The 24,253-nt window shown below is 52.2% G+C and overlaps 1 protein-coding gene across 2 annotated transcripts in view; it reads left to right on the forward strand.

Annotated features, from left to right (window-relative positions):
• The first annotated feature begins 4,529 nt into the window (after positions 1 to 4,529).
• The window catches only part of LOC144817699 (uncharacterized), a 227,770-nt gene continuing 208,046 nt past the window's right edge, over positions 4,530 to 24,253 (forward strand). The window contains exons 1-2 of one of the 2 annotated variants that reach the window (XM_078674457.1): positions 4,530 to 5,441; positions 5,542 to 5,692. The gene's annotated coding sequence lies outside the window, so the exon portion shown is untranslated. The remainder of the gene's footprint in view (positions 5,442 to 5,541; positions 5,693 to 24,253) is intronic. The other variant, XM_078674455.1, reaches the window with a different exon arrangement.

Here is a 24,253-nt window from a genome sequence, read left to right on the forward strand (position 1 = left end):
CGCGAGCGTAGCGTAGTGCTTCGCCCAGGGTTACAGGTAAAAAAAGTGTCTCTGTTACAAAAAGCAGTAACCCACTGACCTATAAGCATTATATGCACTTTGTGGTCTGTGTGGTACACATTCTTTGCAGGAGGCATATTAACCCTTGGTGCTACTTTATGATGACTCAAAACGTCTACTAGACAAACTGGTTCTCTTTCCAGCGAACCCATTAATCACCAGAGTTATTTTGACACTTGTATTGTTACCTGAAAATTGTTGGCGTGAAAGAAGCTGCCTGAGGTGCTTTTACACCCACAAGATATTTGAAAACACAGCACCCCCCCTCATGTCAGCCCCCAGTGCCATGTCACAGGTAGCACCGCCCTAGAGCTTGTGGGCCTGTTTTATGAATTGCTGAAATTCCGTTTTTTGATATTTGCCTGATATTAAAACAAACATTGAGCACAGCAAGCTGAAATCCAGCAGTCACCCATACCTTGCAAAACACGTATACACCCTGGGGCATATTTACGGGGATTTGGAGATAAGCAGCGGAGCAAATCATCCTGCTGTGCTGCCCTGCGCCAAAGGAATGCCCCATATTTATGCAATAAGGTGCATTCCTGTCTTTTCCCCCAGTGCTGGTGCCATTTCGGCAGCCTAACGCCAAAGCAAGCACCCTTGTATGGAGGATTGGTTTTTGTGCAGGATGGGACACCTTCCTGCACAGAAGGAATGCCGGCAGGCGTTTTCCTTGTTCTGTGTACTGCTGAATGCAACACACATGGAAAGTGGAAAAAATGAGGAGAAAAATATTTCTACTCGTTACACCTCACCCTGGGAGGTGTAAGGTGGTGGCGTTTCCCTATGTTTACGTGACTTTGTAAATCTGAGGCAGCATCAAAATCCATGGGTGTTGCGTGGGACCCCCCACCACAATGCCAACGGAACACCTCCCTGGCACAGAGTAAGGTGAGGCAGCCACATGTGACGCCTTACCTTACTGAATATTAATGAGGGCACTCAAAGCCACACAAAGTGGCGTTGCGAAGCCTTGTAGATATGGGGGCACATGCATCAAGCTATGCTTTTGCGAGTCCTTAATTGCGATTTTTAAGAAATTGCAATTAAGGACTTGCAAAAGCTTATGCATGTAGGAATCGCTATGAAAATAGCGATTCCTAAGCATTCCTTAATTGCGACTCGCAAATTGCGAGTCGCTATTAAGGAATGGCTCCCCATTCATTCCTATGGGCCCATAGGAATGAATGGGAAATTGCATGCGCAATTTGCGAGTACCAATAGGCACTCGCAAATTGCGCATGCCATTTCAAGGGTGCAAGGGTGTCAAAAGGACGCCTGGTTGCACCCCTGAAATAGTCATGTGCACCCATGTTGCGCACCGCATGCTCCAAGGGCATGTGTGTGTGTAACCTGAATACTTTGAAAAATGCACTTTGGTGCATTTTTCAAAGTTTCTGCTAAATACCATCAGGTTGAAATGATCGGTATTTAGCAGTCCACAATAGCAAAATGTCTATTGTAAATGCAATCTTGCATTGTATTTAAGGAATCTTAATTTGCGATTCCTTAAATACAATCGCAAAATGCGATTTTGTGCATTTGGGATGATGCGTCCAGAATGCAAAAATTGCGGTCGCAAAGCATAGGGGCTGATTCTGCGATTCCAATGATGCATGTGCCCCATGATTAGTGGAGAAGCGTGGCTCAGTGGTTAGAGGCGGCCGACCCGGAAGCTGAGATCGGCCGTGGACCAGGGTTCGATTCCCCGCCTCGGCGGGTCTCGGGCTCAAAAATTCCACGGACTCGACAATTGTTGCTCCGGTGCCTACTCAACTCACGGGGTCACACTCTGCGACTCTGGGCAATAGCTTGCTTAATCTCCACTACGGCCCCTCGCGGCGGGATGCCTGGCTTTCACCTTGTGGATACCCTGCCGGGGTATCTCACAGGGGAATACCAGGACGGGTTCCCTAAGCAAGCGCTTAGATACCGGGTCGGTGATTTGCGCTATATAAATACATGTACATTTACATTCCGTACCTCTAGCACGTCCTCTGGCCAGGCGTGGCCACGGGCTATAAAATAAACCGACAGGGACCGCATGGGGTCTTCTGACCAGACGGCATTACTGGTGTGTGTGTCTGCCTTCCTAGGCAAAGTCGCATTTAGGCCTCAGACCACAGGGCACAACACTTACGATCTCCATGAAACAATGTCCCCCCTTTTCTATGGTCCATGACGTCATATCCGATGTGCAGAAAGCTCCTTAGAGCTTTTCTTTTTCCTTCTCACTTGCAGTTCCTTTGCTAAAAGTCTGCTTGCGAACACAGCGCCAAGACTCACTGGAAGTCTGTGATTCTGCGGCTGCGGTGCTTTCTGCACAATTATGATGTTGCCGCATTTTCCACATAACACATCATCAGTTTTTATTTTTAATTGCGACAACAGGGGCGGCCATTCAGCGGAAGGTCCTTTGCAGAGGGGCACGTGTTCACCTTTCAATCACTTCCAACTGTGTTTGGGTTTGAACTGCTGCTAATGAAATGAACCTTTGCCCAGATAGTGTGTAAAAATGACAAAATGATGAAGTTATGGCATCACAACATCTGATGCATTAAGCACTATTGCCCCATACTTTAGGCCCCCGGTGCAGCATAACTTCAGTAGCCTCAGTCTGTACCCCAGAGAGGCTCTCACACAGTTTACTTCATGAAATCCCCTCACTTTACCGTCAAGGAAAGATAAACAAACCCCGGCTCAGCCACACAGGAATAAGCAGCAGTTTGTCAGAAGACACCGCCGGGCATTCAACCTGTCTAGGAACTCGCGGCAAGGTTAGGAGGCAGAAGCAAACTTTGAAGGCAAAAGAGGGTAACACCCCCCCCCCCTCCCCGGCTAGGGCGGTGTGGACTGAGCTTGAGCGGTGCAATGCTATCTGTGAGTCTATACGGGGGTGATGGGGGCTCTAGGGAGGCCGCCAGGGGCGGGGACCTGGGGGGAGGGGGGTTTGTTTGAGCTCAGGTGGCCACAGGTGTGCTCGCGTCAGTGGGCTGTCTTCAGAGGCATGAGGAAGTGTCGCCTCTCCTCCTTATAAGAGCTGCACTCTGCCTCTCGGTGCCACTGGAGCATGCATCTGCCTCACTCCCAGACTAGGGCCTCCTCTACCTCCCCAGAACACCTCTCTGTAGGCTCAATAGGTTCATAGGGCACCCCTCCACCTCCCTCTAAGGCTAGGGCCATAGGGAACCTCTCTGCCTCCCTCTGAGGCTAGGGTCATAGGGCACCTCTCTGCCTCCCTCTGAGGCTAGGGTCATAGGGCACCTTTCTGCCTCCCTCTGAGGCTAGGGTGCTTGGATACCTCTCTGCCTCCCTCTGAGGCTAGGGTCCTAAAGCACCTCTCTGCCTCCCTCTGAGGCTAGGGTCCTAAAGCACCTCTCTGCCTCCCTCTGAGGCTAGGGTCATAGGGCACCTCTCTGCGTCCCTCTGAGGCTAGGGTCATAGGGCACCTCTCTGCCTCCCTCTGAGGCTAGGGTCCTAAAGCACCTCTCTGCCTCCTTCTGAGGCTAGGGTCATAGGGCACCTCTCTGCCTCCCTCTGAGGCTAGGTCCCTTGGATACCACTCTGCCTCCCTCTGAGGCTAGGGTCCTAAAGCACCTCTCTGCCTCCCTCTGAGGCTAGGGTCATAGGGCACCTCTCTGCGTCCCTCTGAGGCTAGGGTCATAGGGTACCTCTCTGCCTCCTTCTGAGGCTAGGGTCATAGGGTACCTCTCTGCCTCCTTCTGAGGCTAGGGTCATAGGGCACCTCTCTGCGTCCCTCTGAGGCTAGGGTTATAGGGTACCTCTCTGCCTCCCTCTGAGGCTAGGGTCATAGGGCACCTCTCTGCGTCCCTCTGAGGCTAGGGTCATAGGGCACCTCTCTGCGTCCCTCTGAGGCTAGGGTTATAGGGTACCTCTCTGCCTCCCTCTGAGGGTAGGGTCATAGGGCACCTCTCTGCCTCCCTCTGAGGCTAGGGTGCTTGGATACCACTCTGCCTCCCTCTGAGGCTAGCGTCATAGGGCACCTTTCTGCCTCCCTCTGAGGCTAGGGTCATAGGGCACCTCTCTGCGTCCCTCTGAGGCTAGGGTCCTAAAGCACCTCTCTGCCTCCTTCTGAGGCTAGGGTCATAGGGCACCTCTCTGCGTCCCTCTGAGGCTAGGGTCATAGGGCACCTCTCTGCGTCCCTCTGAGGCTAGGGTCATAGGGCACCTTTCTGCCTCCCTCTGAGGCTAGGGTGCTTAGATACCTCTCTGCCTCCCTCTGAGGCTAGGGTCCTAAAGCACCTCTCTGCCTCCCTCTGAGGCTAGGGTCCTAGAGCACCTCTCTGCCTCCCTCTGAGGCTAGGGTCATAGGGCACCTCTCTGCGTCCCTCTGAGGCTAGGGTCATAGGGCACCTCTCTGCCTCCCTCTGAGGCTAGGTCCCTTGGATACCACTCTGCCTCCCTCTGAGGCTAGGGTCCTAAAGCACCTCTCTGCCTCCCTCTGAGGCTAGGGTTATAGGGTACCTCTCTGCCTCCCTCTGAGGGTAGGGTCATAGGGCACCTCTCTGCCTCCCTCTGAGGCTAGGGTGCTTGGATACCACTCTGCCTCCCTCTGAGGCTAGGGTCATAGGGCACCTCTCTGCGTCCCTCTGAGGCTAGGGTCATAGGGCACCTCTCTGCCTCCCTCTGAGGCTAGGGTCATAGGGCACCTTTCTGCCTCCCTCTGAGGCTAGGGTCATAGGGCCCCTTTCTGCCTTCCTCTGAGCCTAGGGTCATAGGGCACCCCTCCGCCTTCCTCTGAGGCTAGGGTGTTTAGATACCTCTCTGCCTCACTCTGAGGCTAGGGTCGTCATAGGGCTTCTCTCCACCTCTTGCTGAGGCTAGGGTCATAGGGCACCTTTCTACCTCCCTCTGAGGCTAGGGTGCTTGGAGACCTCTCTGCCTGCCTCTGAGGCTAGGGTCATAGGGCACCTTTCTACCTCCCTCCGAGGCTAGGGTCCTTGGATACCTCTCTGCCTCCCTCTGAGGCTAGGGTCATAGGACACCTTTCTGCCTCACTCTGAGGCTGGGTCATAGGGCATCTTTCTGCCTCCCTCTGAGGCTAGGGTCATAGAGCACCTTTCTGCCTCACTCTGAGGCTGGGTCATAGGGCACCTCTCTGCCTCCCTCTGAGGCTAGGGTCATAGGGCACCTTTCTGCCTCACTCTGAGGCTGGGTCATAGGGCATCTTTCTGACTCCCTCTGAGGCTAGGGTCATAGGGCACCTTTCTGCCTCCCCCTGAGGCTGGGGTCATTGGGTACCTCTCTACCTCCCTCTGAGGCTAGGGTGCTTGGATACCTCTCTGCCTCCCTCTGAGACCGGAAGACGTCCTCAGGAGGGCCCATAAGTAACCTGCGACGACAGTACACCCTCGCACGTGAGTACCAAGACAGCTGTTTCATGCACATGTGTAAAACAGCATCTTTTAAACTTAGGGTCACTCTCTTCAATCCATATAACTACTAATCTTGTTGTAGATAACTCCCACTCCTGGACACGCGCAATCCTGGGGGTTCCAGCATTTATTGTCCAAGCTGATCCCGGAGGGGCACCTTCATGGAGAGTTCGAGATTTGATTTCTCCATTTTAGTTCCTGAAGGGAGCAGCTAGCCTGTTTAGCGAAAACAAGTAAGCATTGGCAAAGCCAATAGTTTATTTGAAAATGCTCCTTTAATAAATGTAACTTGTGTGTGCATGTGTGTGTGAGTGTGTGTTGGTGTGCATGTGAGCGCATATGTGCATGCATCTGAGGGTATGCACCTGTGCGTGGGTGTGTATGATTGCATGTGTATGTGCGTGTGTGAATGTGTGCATGTGTGCATGCGTTCCTGGGTGAGCATGTGAGCTCATTTGTGCATGCATCTGAGTGAATGCACCTGCACGTGGGTGTGTCTGGTTTTATGTGTGTGTGAGCGTGTGTGAATGTGTGTGTGTAAGAGTGTGTGCAAGTGTGTGAATGTGTGCATGTGTGTGCATGGGAGCACGTGTGTGCATGTGTCTGAGTGTCTGCACCTGTGTGTGGGCGTGTCTGGTTGCATGTGTGTGCGCATGTGTGAATGTGTGTTTGCATGCCTGTGTGTGCATGTATGCGCATGTGAGCACATGTGTGCATGTGTCTGATTGTTTGCACCTGTGTGTGGGTGTGTCTGGTTGCATGTGTGTGTGCTTGTGTGAATGTGTGCCTGTGTGTGCATGTGAGTGCATGTGTGCATGCGTCTGAGTGTATGCATCTATGTGTTTGTGTGCGTGCGTCTGTGTGCATGTGTGAATGTGTGCATGCATGCCTGTATGCGCATGTGAGCATATGTGTGTGAGCATATGTGTGTATGCATCTGAGTGTATGCACCTATGCGTAGGTGTGTCTGTTTGTGTGTGTGTGCGTCAATGTGTGTGTAAGAGTGTGTGTGTTCATGTGTATGAATGTGTGCATGCGTGCGTGTGTGTGCATGTGAGCGTGTGTGTACATGCATCTGAGTGTATGTACCTCTGCGTGGGTGTGTCTGGTTGCATGTTTGTGCGTGCATGTGTGAATGTGTGCATGCGTGCGTGTGTGTGCATGTGAGCGTGTGTGTACATGCATCTGAGTGTATGTACCTCTGCGTGGGTGTGTCTGGTTGCATGTTTGTGCGTGCATGTGTGAATGTGTGAATGTGTGCCTGTGTGTGCATGTGAGCGCATGTGTGCATGCATCTGAGTGTATGAACCTCTGCGTAGGTGTGTCTGGTTGCAAGTGTGTGTGCTTGTGTGAATGTGTGCATGTGTGTGCATGCTTCTGAGGTTATGAACCTGTACGTGTGTACTATGTGCACGTGCGTGTGAATGTGGGCATGCATGCCTGTGTGCGCATGTGAGCGTGTGTGTGCATGCGTGAGTGTATGCACCTGTGCGTGGGTGTGTCTGGTTGCTTTGCTTCTTTGAGTGGGTCAATGTGAGTCAAGGATGAATGAGTGCATGGATGGAAGAAAGAGTGAGTGAGGGAGCGCATTGATAATTTATGAGTAAGTGCGTCGATGAAGGCACAGATGTTGCATCAAAATTACAGGGCAAGGCCTCATTCGGTAATTCTAATGTTATTAAAAACACTTTTTACCGTTAGTTTGAAAGTACAAGAATTACAACACTAGCGCCTGGATACCCTCACTGGTGAGTAGTGCCCTCTACAAATCCAGAATATTTGATTGATTGATTGAATGATTGACAGCACCTGGGGGTTCCTAGCATTTATTGTACAAGCTGATCAAGTAGGGGCGCCTTTATGGAGAGTTCGAGATTTGACTTTTCAATTTTAATTCCTGAAGGGAGCAGCTAGCCTGTTTAAGTAAGTAAGCGTTGGCAAAGCCAATAGTTTGTTTGAAAATGCTCCTTTAATAAATGTGACATGTGTGTGTGCATGTGTGTGTGAGTGTGTGTTGGTGTGCATGTGAACACATATGTGCATGCGTCTGAGGCCTGCACTCCCTTCGTCAGAAACACTGGTATACAGTGCTTGTTCACTTCAGCTTCTTTCAGAGGCCTGCACTCCCTGCGTCAGACACACTGGTGCGCAGTGCTTGTGCACATCAGGTTCCTGCAGAAGCATGCACTCCCTGCGTCTGACACACTGGTGCGCAGTGCTTGTGCACATCAGGTTCCTCCAGAGGCATGCACTCCCTGCGTCTGACACACTGGTGCGCAGTGCTTGTGCACATCAGGTTCCTCCAGAGGCATGCACTCCCTGCGTCTGACACACTTGTGTGCAGTGCTTGTGCACATCAGGTTCCTGCAGAGGCATGCACTCCCTTCGTCAGAAACACTGGTGCGCAGTGCTTGTTCACTTCAGCTTCTTTCAGAGGCATGCACTCCCTGCGTCTGACACACTCGTGCGCAGTGCTTGTGCACATCAGGTTCCTGCAGAGGCATGCACTCCCTGCGTCTGACACACTGGTGCGCAGTGCTTGTGCACACCAACTTTCTGCAGAAGCCTGCACTCCCTGCGTCTGACACACTGGTGCGCAGTGCTTGTGCACACCAACTTCCTGCAGAAGCCTGCACTCCCTGCGTCTGACACACTCGTGCGCAGTGCTTGTGCACATCAGGTTCCTGCAGAGGCCTGCACTCCCTGCGTCTGACACACTGGTGCGCAGTGCTTGTGCACACCAACTTCCTGCAGAAGCCTGCACTCCCTGCGTCTGACACACTGGTGCGCAGTGCTTGTGCACATCAGGTTCCTCCAGAGGCATGCACTCCCTGCGTCTGACACACTGGTGCGCAGTGCTTGTGCACACCAACTTTCTGCAGAAGCCTGCACTCCCTGCGTCTGACACACTGGTGCGCAGTGCTTGTGCACACCAACTTCCTGCAGAAGCCTGCACTCCCTGAGTCTGACACACTCGTGCGCAGTGCTTGTGCACATCAGGTTCCTGCAGAGGCCTGCACTCCCTGCGTCTGACACACTGGTGCGCAGTGCTTGTGCACACCAACTTCCTGCAGAAGCCTGCACTCCCTGCGTCTGACACACTGGTGCGCAGTGCTTGTGCACATCAGGTTCCTCCAGAGGCATGCACTCCCTGCGTCTGACACACTTGTGCGCAGTGCTTGTGCACATCAGGTTCCTGCAGAGGCATGCACTCCCTGCGTCAGACACACTGGTGCGCAGTGCTTGTTCACTTCAGCTTCTTTCAGAGGCCTGCACTCCCTGCGTCTGACACACTGGTGCGCAGTGCTTGTGCACACCAACTTCCTGCAGAGGCATGCACTCCCTGCGTCTGACACACTCGTGCGCAGTGCTTGTGCACATCAGGTTCCTCCAGAGGCATGCACTCCCTGCGTCTGACACACTTGTGCGCAGTGCTTGTGCACATCAGGTTCCTGCAGAGGCATGCACTCCCTGCGTCAGACACACTGGTGCGCAGTGCTTGTTCACTTCAGCTTCTTTCAGAGGCCTGCACTCCCTGCGTCTGACACACTGGTGCGCAGTGCTTGTGCACACCAACTTCCTGCAGAGGCATGCACTCCCTGCGTCAGACACACTGGTGCGCAGTGCTTGTGCACATCAGGTTCCTCCAGAGGCATGCACTCCCTGCGTCTGACACACTTGTGCGCAGTGCTTGTGCACATCAGGTTCCTCCAGAGGCATGCACTCCCTGCGTCTGACACACTGGTGCGCAGTGCTTGTTCACTTCAGCTTCTTTCAGAGGCCTGCACTCCCTGCGTCTGACACACTGGTGCGCAGTGCTTGTGCACACCAACTTCCTGCAGAGGCATGCACTCCCTGCGTCAGACACACTGGTGCGCAGTGCTTGTGCACATCAGGTTCCTCCAGAGGCATGCACTCCCTGCGTCTGACACACTTGTGCGCAGTGCTTGTGCACATCAGGTTCCTCCAGAGGCATGCACTCCCTGCGTCTGACACACTGGTGCGCAGTGCTTGTGCACACCAACTTCCTGCAGAAGCCTGCACTCCCTGCGTCTTACACACTGGTGCGCAGTGATTGTGCACATCAGGTTCCTGCAGAGGCATGCACTCCCTGCGTCAGACACACTGGTGCGCAGTGCTTGTGCACATCAGGTTCCTCCAGAGGCATGCACTCCCTGCGTCAGCCACACTGGTGCGCAGTGCTTGTGCACATCAGGTTCCTCCAGAGGCATGCACTCCCTGCGTCTGACACACTGGGGCGCAGTGCTTGTGCACATCAGGTTCCTCCATAGGCATGCACTCCCTGCGTCTGACACACTGGTGCGCAGTGCTTGTGCACACCAACTTCCTGCAGAAGCCTGCACTCCCTGCGTCTGACACACTCGTGCGCAGTGCTTGTGCACATCAGGTTCCTCCAGAGGCATGCACTCCCTGCGTCTGACACACTCGTGCGCAGTGCTTGTGCACACCAACTTCCTGCAGAAGCCTGCACTCCCTGCGTCTGACACACTCGTGTGCAGTGCTTGTGCACATCAGGTTCCTGCAGAGGCATGCACTCCCTGCGTCAGACACACTGGTGTGCAGTGCTTGTGCACATCAGGTTCCTCCAGAGGCATGCACTCCCTGCGTCTGACACACTTGTGCGCAGTGCTTGTGCACATCAGGTTCCTCCAGAGGCATGCACTCCCTGCGTCTGACACACTGGTGCGCAGTGCTTGTGCACATCAGGTTCCTGCAGAGGCATGCACTCCCTGCGTCAGACACACTGGTGCGCAGTGCTTGTGCACATCAGGTTCCTCCAGAGGCATGCACTCCCTGCGTCTGACACACTGGTGCGCAGTGCTTGTGCACATCAGGTTCCTCCAGAGGCATGCACTCCCTGCGTCTGACACACTGGGGCGCAGTGCTTGTGCACATCAGGTTCCTCCATAGGCATGCACTCCCTGCGTCTGACACACTGGTGCGCAGTGCTTGTGCACACCAACTTCCTGCAGAAGCCTGCACTCCCTGCGTCTGACACAATGGTGCGCCGTGCTTGTGCACATCAGGTTCCTGCAGAGGCATGCACTCCCTGCATCAGACACACTGGTGCGCAGTGCTTGTGCACATCAGGTTCCTGCAGAGGCATGCACTCCCTGCGTCAGACACACTGGTGCGCAGTGCTTGTGCACATCAGGTTCCTCCAGAGGCATGTACTCCCTGCGTCAGACACACTGGTGCGCAGTGCTTGTGCACATCAGGTTCCTGCAGAGGTATGCACTTCCTGCGTCAGACACACTGGTGCGCAGTGCTTGTGCACATCAGGTTCCTGCAGAGGCATGCACTCCCTGCGTCAGACACACTGGTGCGCAGTGCTAGTGCACATCAGCTTCCTACAGAGGCCTGCACTCCCTGCGTCTGACACACTGGTGCGCAGTGCTTGTGCACATCAGCTTCCTACAGAGGCCTGCACTCCCTGCGTCAGACACACTTCTGTGCAGTGCTTGTGCACACCAACTTCCTGCAGAAGCCTGCACTCCCTGCGTCTGACACACTGGTGCGCAGTGCTTGTGCACATCAGGTTCCTGCATAGGCATGCACTCCCTGCGTCAGACACACTGGTGCGCAGTGCTTGTGCACATCAGGTTCCTGCAGAGGCCTGCACTCCCTGCGTCAGACACACTGGTGCGCAGTGCTTGTGAACATCAGGTTCCTGCAGAGGCCTGCACTCCCTGCGTCAGGCACACTGGTGCGCAGTGCTTGTGCACATCAAGTTCCTGCAGAGGCATGCACTCCCTGCATCAGACACACTGGTGCGCAGTGCTTGTGCACATCAGGTTCCTGCAGAGGCATGCACTCCCTGCGTCAGACACACTGGTGTGCAGTGCTTGTGCACATCAGGTTCCTGCAGAGGCATGCACTCCCTGCGTCAGACAAACTGGTGCGCAGTGGTTGTGCACATCAGCTTCCAACAGAGGCCTGCACTCCATGCATCAGACACTTGTGTGTAGTGCTTGTGCACACCAGCTTCCTGCAGAGGCCTGCACTCCCTGCGTCAGACACACTGGTGCGCAGTGCTTGTGCACATCAGCTTCCTGAAGAGGCCTGCACTCCCTGCGTCAGACACACTGGTGCGCAGTGCTTGTGCACACCAGCTTCCTGCAGAGGACTACACTCCATGCACCAGACACACTGGTGTGCAGTGCTTGTTCACACCTGCTTCCTGCAGAGGACTGCACACCCTGCATCAGACACACTAGTGTGCAGTGCTTGTGTACACCAGCTTCCTTCAGAAGCCTTCCCTCCCTGCATCAGACACACTGGTATACAGTGCTTGTGCACACCAGCTTCCTTCCGAAGCCTTCCCTCCCTGCATCAGACACAGTAGTGTGCAGTGCTTGTGCACACCAGCTTCCTTCAGAAGCCTTCCCTCCCTGCATCAGACACACTGGTATACAGTGCTTGTGCACAGCAGCTTCCTTCAGAAGCCTTCCCTCCCTGCATCAGACACACTAGTGTGCAGTCAGGGGCGTAACACAGGCCCCCGCAGCCCGCGCGGTGCGGGGGGGCCCATAGCTCCAAGGGGCCCCCTTGGCACTGAACTCTGGCCGGGAGAGCTCCTGATTGAGCCCAGAGGGGGCCCCCCTAAGTACCGTGCAGGGAGTCCCCCTCACTTTTTGTTACGCCAGTGTGTGCAGTGCTTGTGCACACCAGCTTCCTTCAGACAGCGGCACTCTCTGCATTAGACACACTTGTACGTAATGTTTATGCACACCAGCTTCCTTCAGAGGCCTGCACTCCCTGCGTCAGATACACTTCTACGCAGTGCTTGTGCATATTAGCTTCCGTCAGAGGCCAGCACTCCCTGGTTCGTACACACTTGTGTGCAGTGCTTGTGCACATCAGTTTCCTACAGAGGCTTGCACTCTCTGCGTCAGACACTTGTGCGAAGTGAGGCCAGCGCTCTCTGCGTCAGGTACACTTCTACGCAGTGCTTGTGCATATTAGCTTCCTTCAGAGGCCTGCTGTTAGAAGGGGCGATCTCAGAGGGCCAGGTTATGCTCACCCGACCACCCCGGGACCCACCTCTCCCACCAGTACTGCTGAATCTTAACGTGAGATCCCCGCTGGGGAAGACTTAGAGCCTAGGATCGTACACACTGAGCTCACACCACACTTACGAACGGACACCACACCGTAGGTTTTCAGTAACAAGTTCTTTATCAACAATAAAAGAAAGGTTTCAGCACTCTTATTTACAAGCGATCGAGGGATCGTAAAGTCTCAGGAATTCGGGAAGAGGGAAGCGGGACAGTCTCAGTCTTTAGGCTAGCACGAAGCGTACCCTGCGCACAGCTCTCAATCCTCGAGCCGGGGGATACGGAAGATGGTAGTCGTACTAGCTGCTTCACTCACTTCGAGTCGGCTCAGGTCATGTTGGTAGCGTCGATGGTCCAGCCGGACCAGAGTACTCCTCGAGCCGCGACGAGGTCATCAGGGCTCGATCCGGAGGTGTTCTTGAGGAGCCGCAACAGCGTCAGCAGGGCTCAGGAAGTTTCACGAAGATCTCTTTAGAGTTCAAGCTCGAGCCGCGACGAGGTCAGCAGGGCTCCGATGTTCTAGTTCCGTCTTTACGAGGACGAGCCGCGACAGCGTCAGCAGGGCTCCGATGTTCCAGTTCCGTGTTACGAGAAGGAGCCGCGACAGCGTCAGCAGGGCTCAAAGAGTTCGGTGGTTCAGTTCTCCCCAAGGGTCAGCCGCGATCAGATCAGCAGGGCTTTCTTGTCCAGGATACAACTGCCCGCTAGTTGTTGGGCGAGCCTTGATATAGTCCAGTGGCCCTTTGATGTCCCGACCCTCACAGGCGGAGGTCTCATGCCTTGGGGGCTGGTCGTTGGAGAGGTACGGCGGTTGGCTCTTTGATCCTTTTGAAGATGCGTCCGGGCATTCCCAGACGCCTAGCAGGGTCTGGAGCCAGCACTCGGGGAGGCCGTAGGTGTGATCGAAACCAGCCCACAGGGGAAGGCCAGAGGTGTGAGAGAAACCAGTCTCTAAGGGGAGGCCGGAGGGGCAATCGAAACTCCCTGTCTTATCTCACTCGGGGATCCCTTTACCCCCCAGCCGGGACTGGCGCGCCTTGGAGTCTGAGTTTCGCTGAGGGCCGGGGTCATGCTTAGGTCCGAGGAGTCAGGGATCTCGGGAAGGGAAAATGGATGCCGGGGCCCTGTCGGGTGATGCAGGATCTGGGCGCTCAGAGCCGGGAAGGAGGCCGGGGGCATGCGGGGCTGGTCGTCGGTTGGCGGGGTCGTGCAGGGAGTTAGGGCGTACAGGGAGCAGGACGACCAGGGGCTTCTGGGTGTGGGGCTACGCTAACAGGGTGCTGAGGAACGAGGGGAACCACGCCACGAGGCCAGGTCCAACACCTGCACTCTCTGGTTCGTACACACTTGTGTGCAGTGCTTGTGCACATCAGTTTCCTACAGAGGCCTGCACTACCTGTGCCAGACACACTTGTGCGTAGTGCTTCTACACACCAGCTTCCTTCAGAGGCCTGCACTCCCTGAGTCACACACACTTGTGCACAGTGCTTGTGCACACCTGCTTCCTACAGAGGCCTGCACCTCCTGTGTCAGACCCACTGGTGCACAGTGCCTGTGCACACCCACTTCTTACAGAGGCCTGCACTCCCTGTGTCAGACACACTTCTGTGCAGTGCTTGAGCAATACACCAGTTTCCTTCAGAGGCCTGCACTCCCAGCTTCAGACATACTTGTGCACAGTGCTTGTGCACATCAGCTTCCTACAGAGGCCTGCACTCTCTGTCAAAAAAAACGTGTGCGTAGTGCTTGTGTACACCAGCTTTCTACTGAGGCCTGCTCTCAATGCATCAGACACACTTGTGTGCAGTGCTTTTTACACACTAGCTTTCTTCAGAGGCCTGCACTCTCTGCATCAGACACACTTGTGTACGGTGCTTGTACACACCAGATTCCTACAGAGGCCTGCACTCACTGCGTCAGACACTTGTGAAAGTAAAGTAAAGTCCACATTTGTAAAGCGCACAATCACCCGTAAGGGTCTCTAGGCGCTGGGGGCCGTCGGGAAGATTAAGCGAGCTATTGCCCAGAGTCACATGGTGCTGGGCTAACCTGCCGCCGGAGCCGGGGATCGAACCGTGGTCCTCAGATTCCAGCGTCAGTCGCCCTGGCCGCGGCGCCACACCTCTCCCACTTGTGTGCAGTGCTTGTGCACACCAGCTTCCTACAGAGGCCTGCACTCTCCGTGTCAGACACATGTGCACAGTGCTTGTTGCACACCAGCTTCCTACAGAGGCCTGCACTCTCTGCGTCAGACAGACTTGTGCACAGTGCTTGTGCACACCAGCTTCTTACAGATGGCCTGCACTCTCTGTGTCAGACACACTTGTGTGCAGTGCTTGTGGGCACCAGCTTCCAACAGAGGCTTGAAATCACTGCGTCAGACACTTATGCGCCTTGCTTGCGCACACCAGCTTCCTACAAAGGCCTGCACTCTCTACGTCAGACACTTGTGCGCAGTGCTTGTGCACACCAGCTTCCTACAGAGGCCTGCACTCTCTGTGTCAGACACTTGTGCACCGTGCTTGTGCACACCAGCTTCCAACAGAGGCCTGCACTCTCTGCGTCAGACACTTGTGCGCAGTGCTTGTGCACAGTGCTTGTGCACACCAGCTTCCTACAGAGGCCTGCACTCTGCGTCAGACACACTTTTGCGTAGTGCTTGCGCACACCAGCATCCTACAGAGGCCTACACTCTCTGTGTCAGACACTTGTGCGCACCAGCTTCCTACAGAGACCTGCACTCTCTGCGTCAGACAGACCTGTGCGCAGTGCTTGTGCACACCAGCTTCTTACAGAGGCCTGCACTCTGCGTCAGAGACACTTGTGCGTCGTGCTTGTGCACACCAGGGGCTAGATGTAGGTCACCTAATACCGGTCGGTAACGGCCGATTTCGTCCGTTACCGACCGGTATTTGGATTTTCAGATGTAGGGGGCTAAAAAATTACCGATTCGGTAAATTTACAGAATCGGTAATTTGACATGTAGGTGGCACTGAAAACAGTGCCACAGGGCCTTAAGAATTCGCTATTTACCATCAAATACTATTTGATGGTAAATAACGAATTCCTGTGTACATGCACATCTGTGCATGTACACCTGTGCCATGTGCCATGGGCATGTCTGTGTGTCACATGGCACACAAGCCTGAATCAGGGGTGCAACAGGGTGTCAAAGTGACACCCTGTCCCCCTTGTCAATTCGGTAATTTTACCGAATCGGTATTTACCAATTCGGTGATTGCCATTGGTTCCTATGGGCCTCAAGGCCCATAGGAATCAATGGCAATCACCGAATCGGTAAATACCGATTCGGTAATTACCGAATTCTACAGATTCGTTAAATTAATCGGTAAAAATACCTACATAGCATTTACCGATTTGTAAGTACCGAATCGGTAAAATTCGGTATTTACGAATCTGTAAATGCCATTTACCTACATCTGGCCCTAACTTCCTACAGAGGCCTGCACTCTGCGTCAAACACACTGGTGCGTAGTGCTTGTGCACACCAGCTTCCTTAGTCATGCTGCTACCAGGGTGGGACTGGCGTATGGGGCAGTCAGGCAGTACCCGCTGGACTGGTCTGACAGGTCTGTGTGTGCTTGTGAGCCTGTTTTATGGTATGATGGGATACTGGTTTTAGTGATTTTGCTGATCTTAAAACAAACATTTAGTGCAGCAATCTCAAATCCAGCCACCCTCCATCCCTTGCACAACACTTATGAAGCCAGTCTTTAAAAGTTCAACACTGCACCAGTTTGTAAGCTGGTGTTAGCTATCCAACTCACTAACGGGGGACACTTTTATATTTATATTTGTCTGTCCGAGTCGGACCCAGGTTGTTCGCCATGGTTGTGGCCGATATAAATGCTGAATTGGAAACTATTGTCTTGTCTGGAACTCGAATGATGGCCTGACAGACTCAGGGGCAGATTTACAAGCCCCCTGCATCATTTTCGCGCCGCAGTTACGTCACTTTTTGTGACGCAGCAGCAGCGTAAAAATGCGGCCCATTTACAACGTGACGCATCTAGGGAGATGTGTCACGTTGTAAAGCCCTGCGTCACATTATAATTGCGTCAGGTATAATGTAAGCAGGGTGAACGTTCCAACGCAAAAAAGCCTGGTAGAAGTGACGCAGTGAAATCTACAAAATTTCACTGACCCACGTCAAATTCTTACGCCTGCTTGAAGCAGGCATAAGGAGTGACGCAGCACAATGAGGATAGGCATCCCCTGCATTGCTGGAGTTGTGTCGTGCTTGTGAACAGCTCCAGCAATGCATAACTTTTGCGTCAACAGATGCGTCAGAATTTCTGACGCATCTGTCTATCCTTGCGCCATGGTGCGCTGCATTGTAAATACGGCGCATCCATAGTGGCGCAAGGGTTTCTCAAAGTGGCGCAGGGAAAGTGATGCATCCTCACAGATGCGTCACTTTCTTGTAAATCTGCCCCTCAGAGCCGCCCCCTTATACTCTTTGAGCACAAAATGTTGTGGTTATTTTGATGCCAACCTGTCATTTCAGGACCCTGTCTCTAAAGCTGCCATCCATCCTTCCTTCTTTTGAAAATGTTAAAGATAGCCCCCTCTCATCCCCGGAGGCCACGGAAGGTCCTCGTGCCAGGCGTCTGTCTCTTCTGCCCGGATTGGACTCTTACAGTTCGGTCTCACTCACCCAGAACCGACAGCTCGCCTTCCAGGGGACACAAACCCACCTCTCTCAACACCTGTGGGGATTTCATTGTCGACCATTGTCGGCTTCTGTTGCCGGGCCCTTTGGACCAGGGCCCCAGGTTTATAATAATTCTGGGGCTTATTTACAAGCCCCTTGCACCACCCGTACGTCTCTTTTCCCATGTTAAAAATTATGCAAAATTGGCACAAGGGGCTTGTAAATAAGCCCCTCTGTTCGCAGAGATATTCCTCTCGCACGCTCTGATCCGTGGTTGGGGTTCACGTGTGAGGAAAACTAAACTTGGTGGAAAGGCATTTAATTTCCTTAAGACTTCTCCATGGAACAGTCTGCCGCCAATTCTACACTCCATTCCGTCACAGCTGATGCTAAAGTGTCTCTTTTCTCTTCCCACTTGTAATTCCTTTGCTAAATGTTGACTTGCGAACATAGCGCCATGATGTCCTGACGGGTTGCAGCTGCGCTATACAAGTACTCAGTGAACCAGTCAATGTTGTAGGATTCCCATTAGATTCCCAGCAAGCGCGGTGAGAAGCTAGCAGCACATCTGTCCAGGCTGGCAGATGGACTTGAGTCCCAGTGCCCCTCTGCTGAGCCTTGCAGAAGGAGAAGGACGGCTTCAGATACCCAGGGGCAGATTTACAAGGAAGTGCCGCAGCGCAGCAACACAAGCCCTTTGGCTGCATCACGCTGCAGCACTTTCAAAGCACAGGAATGGGACATATTTACAATAATATGTCGCATTCCTGTGTTCTCCCCTGCACTGGAAAGTAAACTGCTGCCATGCTGATGCAAGGATGCCTGCGTCACGGGGAGAAGGGGCACCTTCCTGCACAAAAACAATTACCACTGGCCTTTTCCTCTTTCAATGTGTGCTGTAGAATGCAGCACACATTGAAAGAGGAAAAAATGAGGAGAAATGAAAACATTTCTCCTAATTGGAAACTGGTGTGGGAGCACACTGCTTCACCTCCCAGCAGAGTCGCCCCTGGGCATAATGGTAGATGCAGTTCAGATCGACAAGCGAGTACACTTGGAAAGTCTTGAGTGTTTCACCAGGTGGGTGCAGATTAGTGCTGGCCATCTCTGGACGCGTGTTTCTGGATTATTATCCGTCATCATCAGAGATTAGGCAACATTATTTGGGGTTGCTGAGCAGGCTGCCGTATTCTTGGAACACAGTATCTCTCCAGGCGCGCAGGTGCCTCTCCACGAGCTCGTCAGCTCAAAGTGGCTCGAGGGAGCCTTTAAGTAAGAAACTGGTGTGGGAGCACACTGCTTCACCTCCCATTATTTGGGGTTGTTGAGCAGGCTGCCGTATTCTTGTAATGCAGTATCTCTCGAGGCGCGCAGGTGCCTCTCTGCGAGTTCGAGGAAGCCTTTAAGGAAGAAACTGGTGTGGGAAAACACTGCTTCACCTCCCAGCAGAGTCGCCCCTGGGCATCATGGTAGATGCAGTTCAGATGGACAAGCGAGTACACCCAAATAATGCCTAATCTCTTATGATGACAGATAATAATCTAGAAACACGTGTCCAGAGATGGCCAGCACTAATCTGCACCCACCTGGTGAAACACTCTAAAGACTTTGGAAGTGTACTCGCTTGTCGGACTGCATCTAGCATGATGCTTAGGGGTGACTCTGTTGGGAGGTGAAGCAGTGTGCTCCCACACCAATTTTCTACTTGAAGGCTCCCTCGAGCCGCTGTGGTCTGACGAGCTCATGGAGAGGCACCTGCTCGCCTAGAGAGATACTACGTTCCAAGGATACGGCAGCCTGCTCAGCAACCCCAAAAAATGCCTAATCTCTGCTGATGACAGATAATAATCTAGAAACACGTGTCCAGAGATGGCCAGCACTAATCTGCACCCACCTGGTGAAACACTCGAGAGACTTTGCAAGTGTACTCGCTTGTCGGACTGCATCTACCATGATGCTTAGGGGCGACCTTGCTGGGAGGTGAAGCAGTGTGCTCCCACACCAATTTTCTATTTCTCCTAATTGTGCCTCGGTACGCCACCCCTAGGTACGATGAGTTCAAGGTACGGCTCATATTTTCGAGCGCGGCTGGTTCTCTGGCGTTTCCGCAGGTACGATGGGTACACTGCAAGGCTCGAGCCGCGACTAGGTCAGCAGGGCTCGAGCCGGAGTGAATGAAGCGTCCTCAAGGGTCAAGAGAGCTGCGACCAAGTCAGCAGGTCTCAAACAGGGGAGAGTGAAGCGTCCCCAAGGGTCAAGAGAGCTGCGACCAAGTCAGCAGGGCTCAGCTAGTTTCAGCGAGGGAGCAGGATGGGCCGCGACCACGACAGCAGGGCCCTCTTCTTCCAGAATTCAACTAACTGCTAACCCCAAAGGCAGCCCCAGTTATATTGGTTTTTGTCCTTTGAAGTTTGAGCCCTCGCAGGCGGCTTCCTGGGGCCCGGGGCTGATTGTCGGCGCATCCTGCCATTTGGCGCTCTTATCCCTTTGAAGTCTTGAGGTGGGGTTTCCAGCCGCCTGGCGGGGATTGGGGCCATTCCTGGCAGGAGGTGTGATCGAAATTCCTCCGCCCCATTCTACTGGGGAGAGGCTCGCTACCCACAGCCGGCATGGCGCGTTGGGGGTTTTGGTTTCTCTGGAGGTGGGGCCCTGTGTGGGGGGGCTATAGAGTCGGGTCTCTGTGGGGAACGGTGATGGCGGATCTAGAACTTCTATCGCCGGGCCTTGGCACTAGGCTTCCTGCCACTGGGGGAATTGGGGGTGCTACGCTGGGGCTGGTACTATTCCTCCGGGATCAGGAGGGATCGGGGAGGACCGAGAACACGTTTACGCTGGTGTTGGCCTCGCATGGGGTAAATGGTCGGGCCCTGGATGTAAGGGGACCCACACCAAGGAGGACAGGTCTAACAGCGGCGATAAAAAATTATCGCTGCTTTTGCGGCCGTTTTCGGCCGAAAAGCTGCGATAATTTCATCACAATACAAGCAAGGTCACACTACCGTGTGAATCCTTGCTTTAGCGCCCTTTCCTGTAACGCCCACCTTTGCATCTCTAATGAGATGCAAAGTGAGTGTTCCAGCTCAAAATAACTGGAGAAATGTCGCTAACCGACATTTCTTCAATTATCAATGGGCCTTCTAACAAGCATAGTGATAAGAAAATTAGCGCTAACCTTGGTTATCGCTACTTTCCTTGCGCCTGCTTTTCCTTTGACTAAACAATGTTAGTCAATGGGTGGTGGAATATAAGGCTGAGACCACCCAGCCCTATCAACAAGGATATTGCTGTTTTCCATTGAACATCGCTGGAAATGCAGCGATGTTCCATGGAAAACATCGCTATCTCAGGAATAATTATCGCCATTGCGCTATGCGTTGGTAATACAGTGCTAGCATGGCGATAATTATCTGAGATAGCAGGCGATAAAATTCCTCACGATATTTATCGCTGCCGCTTGTTGATATGCCCCCAAGAACACAGAGTCCATCCCTCCACTGATGGTCCTGACTGGCAAACAGTTAATAGCCTTTGAACCCCACAGTCCTCAAAAGCATTTGTACAAATCAGTGCATGTGATAAAACTTTTTTGCATGTGACTTGGAGACATTTTTTGTGAGGATTTTTCATGGGGAGCATGCCCCGCTTCTCTCCGTGAGACATTAAAGGATTTCAAATTTTTCACTGACAGGGAGAGTAAGGAATAGTAAGAGTATTATCTTTTCCTGCCGACTCCGGCAGGTTTGAACATTTTAAAGAAACACTGTTTTTATCAAAGGCAGCTGCAAAAAGCAAGCTGCGATCTATTTATAAAACGTGACTTTCAAAATTTTTATCACAGGCACTGATCTGCACTTATGTTTTTGAGGACTCCGGGGTTCAAACGCTATTGGCACGTATTTATTAAATCCTAAGTCTTCGTGAACACGGATGGTGCTTTGTGGGAATAGCAGGATTATTGCTGGCCACATGTTTACACCTATTTAACATATTTAACATGGACTCTTTGGCATTACTGACTTGCTCACCTGTGAGCAAGGCTGGAGTCACAGCGGAAACGCGTAAGGGGGATGAACTTCCTGTTCCATTTGGAAATAAAAATGCAGATAAGTCATTGAGGCAAGATATCTCTCTCTCTCTCTCTCTATATATATATATATATATATATATATATATATATATATATATATATATATATATATATATTACCTACTGGCGGTCGCCAGTAGGTATATATAGTTAGGATTTTTTCCCTATGGGTTTTTTGAAAATTCTATGTCTAATAACTTTGGCGTTTGTGGACGGAATTGGCTGAAATTTTCAGGAAAATGGCACATTTTGTTTCTGAGCAGCCCCTGAAAATTTGGGGGGGTTTCGTCAAGGGGGGGCCGAGAAAAAAGGGGGGTCCCAAAACGTGTTTTTAACATTGATTTTTCCATAGGGCGGTTAGCCTCACTTTTAGCCCGAACGGCTGAATAGATTTGCACGAAACTTGGCAAAATTGTAGGGACTGGTAGCCCGATGTGCCTTTTGTAGGTCTCAATATATGTGCTCCAGTGGATTTTGAGAAATTAACGTTTAAAAAAAGATATATATCTGTAGCAGCGGACCGGGCAGCGCTCCAGGACGCGTACTTTTCGCGCAACGGAGCTTTGTGAAGCGAAGCTGATTGGTTCTCTGGCGTCTGTCAACATTCCAAAAAGTCCGTAGCTGCCGCCATCTTGTCTCTCGGTAGGATCGAGAGACAAGAGGAGGCCAAAACAAAGGGGCAAATAACCATAAGGGGGCATAGTAGATCCTCCCTGACCCCCTAGGTTTAATGTGGAGGCTTTAAAACGGCCCCGCGGGGCAAAAAAAAAAAATTTTTTTTTTGTTTTTTTGCGTGGGTAGCGCCCGGTCCGGGAACCGGGAAGCTTTCTGGGCAGCGTACTGCAATGAAAAATGAATGATAGACTTTTATTTTTTAAGGATTGTTTATTGTGTTTAATAATTTATTAAACTTTCTAACGCGGCGCGTCATATGACGCATTACGCGACAACGCAGGTCCAGAATATAGTGAAAATGTCTCCACCAACCAGCGGACGGCACACAACCCCTTTCAGCAGGCTAAATAGTTCTGTTAAATGACAACAGAAGGGACAGGCAACAAGAACCATCAGTCAAAGAGGGGAGGGCAAGTTCTTCTCTACCGGGTCACGTTGGAGCGCTACCGGAACTGATCGAATTGGTAGTCTACAGTGTTTCTGGATGTTTCAGACTGAAGCTGGCGTTAGCATGAGAGCACCACCATTTCGTAGCTCCGTCGTGGCCATTCCACGAGCAATCATGCTAGGCGCTCCCCACCAGAAGCCTGCGGGAGTCGGGGGCCCCCCAAGACTTTTGTAGAATCTTCAAGGATGAGGGGACGCTTTCGAGAATGGAGCCCAAGCTCTAGCAGACAAGCGTCCGAGTTCCAAGGTGTCGCAGGCCCATTTTAGTGGACCACGCCCAAATCTGAAGAGATGGCCGCCATTTTGAGAGTCCTGTGGCAGCCGCCTATCGCTGCACCGCAAGAGCGGGAGCAACTCAAGTACATGGTGAGCGAGACGCTGTAGTCGAAAGAGCGGGCGGTAAACAGCTGAATAGCGGAAGAGGCACAGTGTAGCAAAAGCGGGCTGAATGGCAAATGAAATGGAAAAGGGGTGCCCCACTACAGCGTGTCTTTAGGTGAAACGGATTGTGGGACAAGGTGAAGAATGGAAGAGTCACCAAAAGGAAAAAAGTTCCGCTTGACCCCGGGAGCCGGCCACCTATGTCGGGGGCGATCTCAGGCCACACCAGGGCAACACGACTTGGGGAGGGGGCCGGAGCCAAGCGCCCCCTCCGAGTCCGCGACATGACACCGTCCCTCGGGGGCCTCCGTCAAGCGGTTCAGGGTGGCACCGCATCACAACAGCCCCCACTTACTTTAAGAATAGTGAAGATGAAGCAATTGCAAATAGGCTTCAGACAATGTTACAAGCACTCCTCAAAACTTTGAACTTTCAGAGTGCATGAGTTGGGACAGCGAGGGGTGATTTGGTTTCTCGGACTGTTTTTCTGGTCTCTCACCACTGGCATACTTTAACGTTTTCTTGTTTCTAGGACATTAATAGGTTTTATCATTACGTTATGTTATCGTTTCTTTGTTTGTTGTTTAATAAAAGTTCATGTTCATGTTCATCAGTGGCCTACTGATTTTCGTTTTCCTATTTTTTTCTTTCCAGGTTGTTTCATGGTAAAGTTTCTGTTAACAGGATACAGTGATCACTTCGTTATTATTGCATATGTCCTTTTCACTAGGGGTGCTCTCTGGTCGGGCCAGATGACGTATCTCTAGTAAATGGTCCGGGTGAAAAAGGTGCATCAATCAGTGGGGAGTAGATAGGCATGACAGATTACAACGGGGGAGAAAGGTCCGCATTACGTACCCTTTCACTACTTGCAAAGATTTTCCTACGTTTATATGCAAACAGGGAATACCTCCAAAAAGAACTAATTCCCAAACAGTCAATGTTCGGACAATCAATCAATCAATGAGGAATGAAATAGGTACGACGTGTTAAAGGCTTGCGTTACCTACCCTTCACTATCTGCAAAGGGAGAGAGAATATTCCTATTCTTCCTCGTTTGCAGGTAGAGAAGATCCTTAAGAGAATTAACTTCGAACAATTCAATGCTCGATTGAAACAATCAACAAGGGGTACTGTGAACACAAATGAACGCCGCTTATGTACATACGCATTGCTATTTTCAACAGGTTGTTCCTAATGTTTCTATTTTAGCGAGGTCAAAAAGAGATCCCATTAGTGGCCTACTGATTTTGCTCGATTCCTTTTGTTTTTTTACACGATTTTTCGCTATCTGCAAAGACTAAACAGAGTATTGCGACTCTGTGCTTGTTTGTAAATAGAGAATGAACCAAAGAGAACAATCAATCAAATGGAGAGAGAAGCAGGCACGACGTATTACAAAGGGGGCAAAGGGCTGCGTTAACTACCCTTCACTATCTGCAAAGAGAGAG

The sequence above is a fragment of the Lissotriton helveticus genome, chromosome 2_1 (genome assembly GCF_964261635.1).
Source record: "Lissotriton helveticus chromosome 2_1, aLisHel1.1, whole genome shotgun sequence".
Taxonomy (NCBI): Eukaryota; Metazoa; Chordata; class Amphibia; order Caudata; family Salamandridae; genus Lissotriton; species Lissotriton helveticus.